The 12291-nt window shown below is 32.3% G+C and overlaps 2 long non-coding RNA genes across 2 annotated transcripts in view; one reads left to right on the plus strand and one right to left on the minus strand.

The window, feature by feature from the left end:
- Positions 1 to 12291, plus strand: part of LOC136271288 (uncharacterized) — a 77843-nt gene that overhangs the window by 11389 nt on the left and 54163 nt on the right. The window lies entirely within an intron of this gene.
- LOC105323585 (uncharacterized) lies at positions 1547 to 6088 on the minus strand. The gene is made up of 3 exons (XR_010709835.1): positions 5197 to 6088; positions 4149 to 4241; positions 1547 to 3869 (listed from the first exon to the last, which is right to left on the minus strand). It is a non-coding gene; the product is annotated as an uncharacterized lncRNA (long non-coding RNA).

The raw sequence follows: 12291 nt of genomic DNA on the forward strand, positions 1-12291 counted from the left end.
ATTAAAATCATCTTGACAAGCAATTAAAAAGGGTAAATTCTCAAATTCATGAAAAAAACCCTAACTGTAACTTCAATTCAATTAGAATTCCTTTTTGCAGAACTGTTCATTATTGCTTGCTCCTACAAAAGTGGAGGGGGGGGGGGATAAATCCATAATATTTCCATTTATTCTATAAAGTAAAGAAAGTGCAAGCTTTCAAAAAAGAGGGGAGAGGAAGCAGCCTCCCTCACCCCAACCCCCGATGCTACGTGCCTGTAATGTAAACACATGGTGGGCTCTGGGGTATTTGCATGATCCCAACAGACTCGTCAACTAATCGACGCACAAAAACTATGAATGAGACATTTTGGCGCGAAATCCTGCTTTACCGTTCACGCAACGAATGAACTCATCCATTGGCAGAGATCTATGGGGGGAGGGTTAGATGAATTTTTGACATTTGTTTTGTAACAGCTACATATATGTACATTATACATGTACTTTGGATCGGATGTTTTGGAAGAAATGTATCGAATTAAGAAACACCTTGATTAGTAATTTTTAAATGTGGTAATGTACATTTAGTAAGACATGCGAGTTATGTTCTCTTTTCAAGATTAATGAAATCGCCCAACTAAACGAAAATAGGGTCACAACCCGCTTTGGCGATTTATTTCCTCCAGTAAACATTCCAGCTGTATAAATATTTATTTGTTTTAATCCAAACTGATGACTCTCTTGTAATAATGATAATCCAACACCAATTATTTCTTACATTGTACCGTAATAGACAATATGTTACAACTTGTTGCGGTGACCCCCTCCCCTTTCACCGTTCAAATATGGTGGGATGCTGATCTATTTTTAAAGCAGGATTACACACGTGTTCTGCATGGTGACCGTCCCTTTTACTTGAAAACTCTTGCTCGCTGTTGTTATTACATGCCATATAACATTTTCATCAATTGTGAATGTAAATGCTGGTCAACATCTTAAACATGCATCGGTTAATCTTTTTTGTGAAATATCATGATACTGCTTGTCCCATTGTCTGCACTGTTTCGGAGATTGCAACTTTTAAACCTTAGATATGCCTGACGTCATGACGTCAGGCAATAAAATTTTAGCCACTTGAGATCAAAATGATATCTTATTTAACAGTTTATCTCATCAGGTTGAGAGTTTTATGAAATTTTAAAATGGTATCAGAATTTATGGATCACCCTGTACGTTTGACGTTTATTTTGTTTTAAGTTTTGTAACACTTACAAAATGGTGGTAATTTTCAAGCCGTGAATTTAAATATCTCTATATTTTGTTGTCTTTTTTTAAAATATAGCATATAATCTTTCATTGATAAAAAATGATGTAGACTTGTAAGGCTCCTGAGGTAGGATGGTGGCTGTGAAATTTTGAGATTTGGAAATTTTTTTGGGGCACCTTTAAACTCTTAACCACAGTTCGTATTGTTCTTTTTATATTACGTGCACATGGCTGTTTATGGGCATCTACGTTTAAAAACAAAAATAAACTCGACACTTTATTATTACGATTGATCATTTAATTGTCAGTGCTAAACAGTAAATAATATCCATACATAATATTCGCATTAAAATAATAGTCATACATTAAATACTATATTGTTGTCATCAAGGCATTAAAATTTTTCGTGCCCTGTTCCTCCGCTATATCCTAAACAATATCGTTGAGTGGCTTATCAAATTGTTTATACGAAAGTTGTTAGAGAAGTTCGCGGACAAGTTCGATTGCGGGTGGACTATTTAGATGATACAAGCAAAACTTTTCAGATTTAAACTTTACGTATATTTTAAAGCTGACATGAATTCATAAATACGCATTATTTCCCTTTTATCTCCGAATACCGCCATGTATTAGTTCGCGATTTCTATTGTCCTGCTCATCGCTACACACCCCTATATAAGGCGGAGAGCGTTATCATGCTTCACCGCATTCAGGAATTTCATACACCCGAACACGTTACCTTGGACGAAAAGACGTGTAGAAATGCGTTTCGAACAAACATAATATGATAACCACTGCACTGGTAAGATATATCCAATAAACGACGAAAGAATACAAACTGAAATCCAGGCGGAGATACCTCAAAAATTCTTAATAATTGTAGACCGTTTACCTTAGTATGTTATAGCATCGCACATGCGCAAACCACACATTGTTACAGATCAAGCAATGTCAGTTATCGAATATGGATTTTAGAAACGGAGCGTTTTTGTAGGAAGGGATGGAAACGATGTCACTTCCTTGGATTTACTATCATTTAGCTATTGTGTTGAATGTAGTGCCGCCGGGGTTTTCAAGAAGATGCAGACGTTATGCACTCTGTATGAACAACACACGTGTTCGATGTGCATGCGAAGTAAGGGAGCGCAGTCTGTGCAAAATAATACGGGTACATTGGACATCTTTTCAAAGAATAAATATATTTTGTATTTCATCGATTGTTGTTTTCTTTATTCTCTATTACTACATCTGACTACAATGTGTAGTTCATGCATTTAAAAGTCCGTGCAACGTGAATGCCTCGATCGGAAAGCAACCGACCGTTACTTTCCCAACCGGTATATATATACCCCAGTGGCAGTAGAGGAGCGATCGAAACTAATATGGCGACCAAATGCTTTTATGAATTCATCAGCTTTACGAAATATTTAAAGATTTGTTTTTTTTAAATGTACCATAAAAATATAGAGCTTAACTATTTTGATAAGTTATGTTCACGGAGCATATCATTTTTTTAAATATTTTGTACGTATTTTTCCTTTTTAGGAAGATGTACCGTTTATGCGCATAAAAATTAATGATATTTCATATGACATCACAACTAATGAATAAGAATCAGAGAGGTTTAAAGATGATAGAACTAATTATTTGAGTTTTTGCAGCATCCCAACCCGTAGAATCCGGATTTTCCACCTATGGATTTCGCCTTTTTCTTCTCTTAAGTCGAAACTGCGTAAGCAGAGATTTTGGCTCTAAATAATCAACGATATGGCACAAAAGACAGTATACAAAATCCTGACAAATAATGGCAAAAAAGAGTATCTTAAAAATTGGTAAAAAATGACTTGAAAAATGTGTGGAACTCAAAGGTGTTTACTTTAAAAAAAAGTTACAGGTTTGCGTTCCAGTTGATTGACGTTACCTGACGTTGTGGAAATATAAAATTGTGCTCCGTACATCTAATTCATGCCAAGTAAAAATCGCTTTATCGTTTGAAAAAAAATTCAAACACATATTATTTTAAATACTTTTCAATTTGTAGCCATTTAATAAACCATACGTCACCCTACAAAGTACAGTAATTTTGCCGTCACTCACTTTGTCCAAAAACCTTTCTAAAAACCCTCGTATATCATCTAAAATTAAAAATTAAAAAATTTCAGTATAATGTAGACCTTTTTTGTAGAAGTTAGTCAATGTGCAGGATTCCACTTGCTAATATCACAGCAAAAATCCTGTTAATATTTGGTCTCCATATATAGTTTCAGTGTAATATAAAGAAACCCCTACAACTTTTACCCAAACTCTATCTCCAGGACTAAGCTCTAACACAATCGAACTTGATGATGTCCTGAAAATGTCTGAAGGCCCTTTGTTGCTAATGTCAGTGCCTTGTATTGCCCCATTCTTCACAAAATGAAGGCTAGGTCCATTACTATTTTGCCTGTCTGTTAATTTGCAATTAAAAAAGTAAACCCCGCCGAGTGGTGCCGTGAATATACCAGTTACATCGTTGTAACCACCGCCAATATTAGTTAGAATAGTGGAAAATACCAGAGTTGTCACACTAGAAAACGATTTGCTTTGTGAAAGCGTAGCCGTGAAAGCAACTTTTACTAACATATCTACAAAATAAAGGTATCTTGAATTCAGACATGTGCATATTTCTTCAAATCAATATTTAGGTGAACTTGCAGAGTAAAACATAAAATAAGATTAATCAAATCGAATAATTTATACATTTCAGATCAAATGTACACGTTTAAAATTATGATATTTCACATAAAATAATACACCATCATACAATTGATAAATAGGAATCATTCTTTTTTTAATTACTTAATCGAGTTATCGAACGGATGACAAATGATTAAAGTACAAAGATATTGTTAAACAAGTCTCACCTGTCTGATTTGTCCTCACATTTTCAAGCTCCGTAGAAAAATCAAATTGTTTGCGCTGAATTCTGACTAAAATATCTTTTACATCTCGGATATCTGAAATTAATTGAATTCATATACACGCATATACATTATAATCCAAATTTATATTCTTTTATCCGGAATTTTGCAGACAGTCTATTTCAATTTTTAATGTTAAGATGTAACAATTATAACTGCAATTTTGAAAAAGAGGTCTGAACATTCAGTGTATGAAAAGCATGAATTCTGATGTATTGATACATGTATATGTGATATATGCTATATGTATCATATTGCTTGAAGAGGTATTCCTGTTAGGATGAAGAAATCACTGATATCCTACAGAACAAGATTTATAACAATGAATAGTTTATCAGTACATATGCATGATATTTCATTTTCTATATCTGTTACAAGTATCTAAGTTAAGTACAATATAACGGACAATTGCAAATAAAACTAAAAAACCCAGAAACATATTAAAGAGATAAACATATTGTCAGATATGACAACAGTTGTATAATGATGCATTTCACCTATCTGAAGGATTTGACTTGAAACTTAAGGGTCCTGACATATCCAAGGCTCTCTGATATTATATACATTTAGCCGCAGCTACTTAATTATCATAACAATTAATATACATTATAAATTTCTGACCTTTTTAGCTATCTTCATTAAGTGTAAGTTTTTCCTGATATTAATTTCTTATTCAAGTGGAATTATCATAATGTTATATCATTTTTGTTAGTTAAAATCATTGCAGTAATATCTTAGATCCCTCATTTTTTGCGTTTCATTAAATGTACACAATTGGGAAATATATGTAACTTTTTTCATTTGTTGCTGTTATTTCTTTTTTTGCCAAACGTCTCTAAAAGCAAAAATACCGCATGCTTAGTTGTAATTCTGCAGTGATAAAGTGAAGACAAAATATACCAAAGTACGAACAAAAGTTATATGGTTTCGTCGCGAATTTGAAAAAAGAGATGTTTTTAAAATAGATATTAATAAACTTAGATTTTAATACCTTTTATGGCAGTTGTAACATTTTCTTGTTGAGTATTTATGCGGTCAATGTCCTGCTGGATATCAAGAAAGCCTAACGAAAAATATCTAAACTCCCTTTTAAAGCTCTGAAGTTCTTTTGAAACATTTGTAAAGTCGTGGTAAGAGTGCAGTCCAGTATTTGAACTTTTATTTTGTGCCTGCAGTTGAAGAACCGATAGTTCGTCTTTCAGTTTTTTATTCTCGCTGCGTAACGAAGTGATGTTGTTAATCAATTGTTGATTGACGATGTCTTGTTCTGACTTTTCTTCCATTTGATTTTTCTTCATTTGTTCGACTTCCTTCATCAGATCCCAAACTGTCTTTTGTAGTTCAACTCTGAGCGAGGTTTCCTGAATAAGAATTTGATGCAACAATGTGGCATCGTTAGGCAAGCGTTTTTCAGCAGTAGTCGTCGAATATTGAGATGCTGTAGGACTCACTCTTGGCTCACCAATCCACTGAGATTTAGAGTAGCTGGTGGGAATAGTTATCTGTGGATGAGTAGCTCTAGTTGAAATTTTCCATTGGTTTGTAAGGTAGTTGTACTTAAAAGATGAAGTCGCTGGATAAGGATGAGAAGGACCTTTTGTTGTTGTAGTTATTATCCATCGGTTAGTAAAAAAGTTGTATGGCCATGCTGGCGAATAAGGATGAGAAGGACCTTTTGTGGTTGCAGTTATCCATCGGTTAGTAAAAAAGTTGTAATATGTAGACGGTCGAGTACCAGTTGAGGGTGTAGACGTAGTAGTAGGTACAGCCACTGGAGAAGCAAGTTGGCGACTTGATACTCCCCATGAAAAGACAGCAAACAAAAATAAAATCCCAAAATGACCAAGCTGCGACATTATTGAACGCTTTTTCAAATGGACAGATATGGCGTATCTAATATCATATAATAATCGACTATCAATTTAACATCTTGTACTTTGAAATTTATTCTTATAATCTAACATATGATAAACAACTATCAATTTATCCTTTTGTACTTTAGTAGTTACTCTTATAATCAAACGTATCTACTGGTGTTTATAAAATCTTAGTTTCGGGAGTTTGAAATTTATATTAAAATGATTGAATAATATTTTGTTATTATTAACAACATAGTTAAGAAGACCCTTTAAACGAAATTGGTTTGAATATCTTTATATGCTGTCGCACAGCTACTTGTTGGATAAGAAGCACAACCCATTGTCATTTAATTTACAATCCTTTCAAGCATACATTGAAAGTGCATAAAGGACTAGAATTTTACTACAAAACAAATTAAATATTCAGTTTAGATGTATTACAGTTTAAGTGCAATAGTACCTTTTTAATAATATTAAATCATTTTATGAACATTTTTCCTGTACATTCTGTGATACCTGCATTTAAGAAATTTTAGCCTGATCTAATTTTCTCTACGTCTCTACTGCTTTACATTGATCTGATTCAAGGGCTACATTCATAAAACGGGAATTTCCAAAATAAGCACCGTCAACAGTAGGTAAAGCCATGGTATTTCTTATGTATGCGAACCTGATGTAAATAAAAAAAATACCACTGAAAAACAATACTCGTTAATTATAATTTTTTTTTTTAAATGGAAGAAACAGAAACTTAAATCTTTTCGTAATTTTGTCTACTTGAGGCTACGATCAATATTTCATGCGATACCGTTCCAGAAGTTGTGATTACATGTTAACACTGTCATGGTTGCAGTTCACATTCTTGATAATGATGAGTTTTAGATTAACACACAGATATTATCGGCCATCAGTCTCAAAATCGTTCATGATCAGCTACTATTTCCCCTCCTTCAGCGTAAATCAAGAGCCAGATATAAGATTTTAAAAAGTACGTCACTGGCTCACAAATTGCCAAGAAAAAAAGAACGTCCCGCTATTTTGAATATAAATGAAACGTTTATATTTTGTTACCTGTTTCGCTTTCATTCTTAAGAATATTATTGCAGAACGAGTTAGAACTTGTCTCTGGTAAATAGAATGAATTAATCAAATAACATTGGATTAAAAATGTCTTTCATGTACAAAGTACAAATAGTATTTTGCACTATTAGTGTTTCTTTTAGAAAAAAAAAACAACAACAATTAACTTATCTCACGCAAAACTTATTATTTTTCCACCTGAATCCCAATTCCCACTTAGCAAACATTTATTTGTTTATTATTTATAGAATTTAAAAATGCTAATGAACCCAGGTAGCACAAAACGTTTTCATAACATTTTATTCTGGTTGTAAGGTTGATTTCCAAGAACATTTTCATAAAAACATTTTTAGAACGTTTTAAAAACATTTTATTTTTGTTGTAAGGGTGTTATAAGAAAACATTATCAATATAACATTTTAAAAACATTTCCGTTTATAATTAGTTTTGACAACGTTGTAAAAACATTATAAAAAATGTTATGGTTTTTTAGCATAAAAACATTTCTAGAATATGTTATAAAAATGTTTTATTTTTGATTTTTATAACACTGTTAATTAGAAATGCCTGACCAAAATTGCTTTGTATTGGTATTTTATATGTATAATTCTTTATCGTCAGAAAACTGCTTATAATACAGAATGAAAATGTTATAAGACAGCATAATAAAAACATTACCTGGCAATGTTTGGAGAACGTTTTTAAAGCATCTAAATAATCTAATTGTTTTTTCTCTTTTAGAAGCTAAAGATTGGCATACCTCAGTTATGCATGCTACGGACAAAATAAAAGTTAAGCAATAATTTACAATTCAGAACACTGTATATTAAATATCATTATTTAAAAAAACCAGATAAATTGATTTTCATATTCATGCTGTTTGTTGTATTTTTGTTTTAAATTTAAATATTAAAAAGACAGATCATGAGTTTGATTAAACATGCATCTTACTATGGAAAATATATGAAAATACTTAGAGTGCAGGGCATTGGGTTTTCCCTTCCAATGTGTTTACTGCGAGTTAATTGAATGTCACAGCGGGATGCCATGGCCAGGGTGAAAGCAGCCGATCCCAGTTATACAGTTTCCGCGCTATTTTTTTTATCTTACTGGGTCAGAATTTTTGAAAAACCCACGCCATTTTACAAAGAGCAAGGATTTAGAATGGGGGATATTTTCGGTAAATGCAAGTATTTTTTTATCTTTCAATTCAGAATAATAACTTGGGTAGTGTTTAACAGCTTTGCGCTAAGCCATATCATATCTGTATACTGCTTGTGTTATTTAATTGGCGATATATGTACATATGCTAGCGATATACAACTCATTTGTGTTCATTCCAATACCATGTTGTTTTCAACTTTTAAATACAGGTTACATTTTACCATTTACTAGGGGCTGCTCCTAGAGCTTGACTACAGTGTACCATTCCAGAGTGAGAAGTTTTGTTTCATTGTGTTAGCCGAAGATATGACTTTCATGGGTTATCAAGCATAAAGGTATTTGAAATTTATTCCCCAGCATTATATATGTATTTTTATATAAACTACATGCAATTGTTAATTGAACTTGCTAAATGCATCAGAGGATAAACCATTTTAATGATTCAATTCCACTGACCAGATGTTTTATTTTTGTTTTGTTTTTTGTTTCAGGGCTAAGAAATTCAGTGAAACACATTTGTTGCAACTATAGCAATTGAAATGTGTGAAAACGTTTCAGACAATTGTGAAACTGTGACCACTGGGATGCTGTGAAGTCTTGATATCTAATGACAATGGATTATACTGTGGATTATATCGTTCATTTTGTGAAGTATAGTTCTGTGATAATACAGTTAGAAAATTTTAAATAATGTTGTTCTGTTGTGTATGAAAATGTTTAAGGCTCATGTCTTTTATATAAAACATTTAAAACTGTTGTATTAAAAACATTAGGTTTTAAAAGTAGAAAGAAAGTTTCAGAAGGAAATGAAATTATGATTTAAAAAACGTTCCCTAAATGATAACATACAATGTTTAGAAAATGTTTCTTTTAAACGTTTTTATAACATTTCTTAAAAATATTTTAAGAAAATGTTATTATAACGTAACAAAATCCACACAGATTTACGTTGTAATAACGTGTTTAAAATGTTTTGTAAACATTTCTTAGAAATGTTTTAGATAATGTTATTATAACGTTAAAAACACCACACAGATTCACGTTGTAATAACGTTTTTAAAAATGTTTTGGTAACATTTCTACAACGTTTTCAAAACGTTGTTGTGTTAACTGGGAAGTGGGTTCGCCCACACATGTACACAGTTGGGTGTTGTTAAGGATAGTTAATTCTAGATTCTGGTTCATGCGAATAAATTTTACCACGAAGACTAGGACAAATTTGAACAGGACTGACCAGCGATATGCAGTTCTAAAGTTTGACCATTCTCTGTTATTTTGCTGGCATTTTAATTATCTATATCATCTGATTTTATTTTTAAATTCATTGGTTATAAATAATTAACAACACAATATTTATACATTTTTTTTTTAACCAAACCAGTTTGTTTAAAAAGAATGTTATAAAATTTACATGACTATCCGGCGAACCTTAGTACATGCAGATTGTTAAAATTTAGAAGTTAATATGACATTTAATTGTTTGGTACATTGAATTTCTTTTTAATACTTTTAAAAATCTTTCTGTTGTAAATATCCGCAAATTCTTAAGAATAAAAATAAAGTGTATAAAATAAAGGGATTATTGTGACGGTATCATTTTAACAGACATGATAAGTCATACATTCATTAATTATGTAAAGAGTTATTCTGGATGATTTTAAGCATAATGAAATAGAAAATTAAGTTGCAGATAGTTTTAACAATTTCAATACGGGGATATGGTAGTATTAAAACGATTTAAACTAACTCATATTTGCTGAACTACAAAAATTGCTGGTCTATTCAAGATGGTTGATTGTGTCTGTCTTGTGATCCATACATCGCGAGTTCGAATCCTGCAGGGGCTTTTGTTGTTACTTACTGAAATCATTATTTTGGATATTCATTTTTTATCCCCAAACTGCAATTATTTCGCTTATTTGACATATGTACAGTTTATTTATCATTATATCTTTCATTATCAAATAATGTCCTGGGGATCGTAACATTAAGTATACTTTGAGTGACTCTTTTCAGGTGTGTTATTCCACCTTAAATACGAAAAATCAAAAATAGACTAGGCTGTGTAAAACTATATTCAACATTGGAACCCGTGTGCCTGTAAAATCCGAACTTTTATATATTAAGCTTTCAAATAAACTTAAGTTGTTTTTTTTTCAAATCACGATCCCTAATGGTTAGAAAGAGATTAAAACAGGGATTCAAAATTCATCATTAATATAATGCAAATGTTAGAATTTTCGTATTTTTCATTTCTTTTTGTTAACCCCGAAGCCAACAACTGACAACAATTTTGGCACAAAGCATCAGTGATTATGTAGTTTTATTCTGATTGAATGAAAGGGTGCACCAAAGTATAAATATAACCATTTTAACAATAGCTTGGACTTTGGGTAGTTGAGTCAAACGGCAATGTCACGTAGGCCTGTCTATTTCATTGTTGGCCACTCGGCCATTGATTTTTGAAATCAACAAGACTTGTCTGGCTTTTGAGCGAAGACTACGCTATCGGTGTATATTTCGCTTAGACCAGCGTCATTTTAACTTGTTTTGACTCAAGAAATAGATCCTTACATTCTACTGAAAGTCCAAGGTGTTGTTAAAATGGTTCTACTAACAAAGAAATATTAAGAAATGGGTGGGGTGTGTCATCCAGAGAATCAAAAAACAAGTTAAATCTTAACATTTACATTCCTGACATATGGAAGATTTTTTTTCAATAATGGCCCCCGGGCGTAAATTAAGGGGCCCCAATAGCGATGCAAAAATCAAGAAAGGAAATACCACTAGAACAGCAGCTAAGGACCAAAAGAATAACTTGCGGTGAGATAATTTAGGTTAGAAATAACAATTTTTACACTGAAAATATTCTTTGGTAAATGACAATATGTGTATTGTTATGTTTTGCCTATTGATATGTCGTCGCTTACATAACATGCACCATGCACCAGATGTGTTATAAAGCAAATCATGCGCGGATCCAGATATTTTTTTCCCGGGGAGGGGGGGGGGGGGGTCTGAGGGATAGCTAAGTTTGCAATTTAAAGAAATTTGAATTTCCAAGGAGGGGTGCCCAGCCCTCCCCCCCCCCCCCCCATCCCCGGTCATGCATATTGTTCACCTTCTTAAATAAAATATTTATGTCTTTTATATCAATATGAACTTAGGATTTTGATAAAAATCATATAGCTTCTTTGAAATAGTAAGGTATATGCATGGTTACTCTAACTTACTCATGTATAGTAGACCAATATATGTACTAATATATGTAAATATGGTCATCGGGAAAGTGGTGTTGATTTCTCTACATTGTGAACATTAGATGGGGCAAGTTTTACTAGAGGTATGACATTCTGTATATTATGTCATGTTGTAAATTTTGAATTTAGAACTTGTCATGTTGTAAATTTTTTTTTACTGCCACCCGGTAAATTCAAAATTTACATGACAATTAGAACCATTTTTACAAGGCCTTGGACTTTCAATGGGATGTAACTATCTATTTTTTTTTTGTCAAAAAAAGTTTAAATAACGCTAATTTCAAGCGAAATCTCAAAAGCCAGCCAAATCTTGTTTATTTCAAAGAGCCATGACTGAGTGGCCAGCAATGAAATAGACAGGTCTTCGTCACACCGCCGATTGACACAACTACCCAAAGTCCAAGCTCTTGCTAAAATGGTTCCAATATTAATTTCAAACGATATATATAATTAATGTACGTGTTTTGAGCTCATCTCTACTGACGCTAATTGTTTATGGGTAGTTCATTGATGGAAAAAAATTTGCAATTCGATGACAGACATTTGAAAACAGTATTAAACAAGAAATAAAGTCATTTTCACGTTTTTATCCATCGAAGTTTGACAAGAACTTACCTTGGATTGTACGCGATATAGATCTAACACTTAATATATCTGTCGGAAATTATAGCTTATGCTAAAAAATTTTATGAAATGTTAGAATATAGTTCATCACATGCTAAC

The sequence above is a fragment of the Magallana gigas genome, chromosome 9 (assembly GCF_963853765.1).
Source record: "Magallana gigas chromosome 9, xbMagGiga1.1, whole genome shotgun sequence".
Classification (NCBI taxonomy): domain Eukaryota; kingdom Metazoa; phylum Mollusca; class Bivalvia; order Ostreida; family Ostreidae; genus Magallana; species Magallana gigas.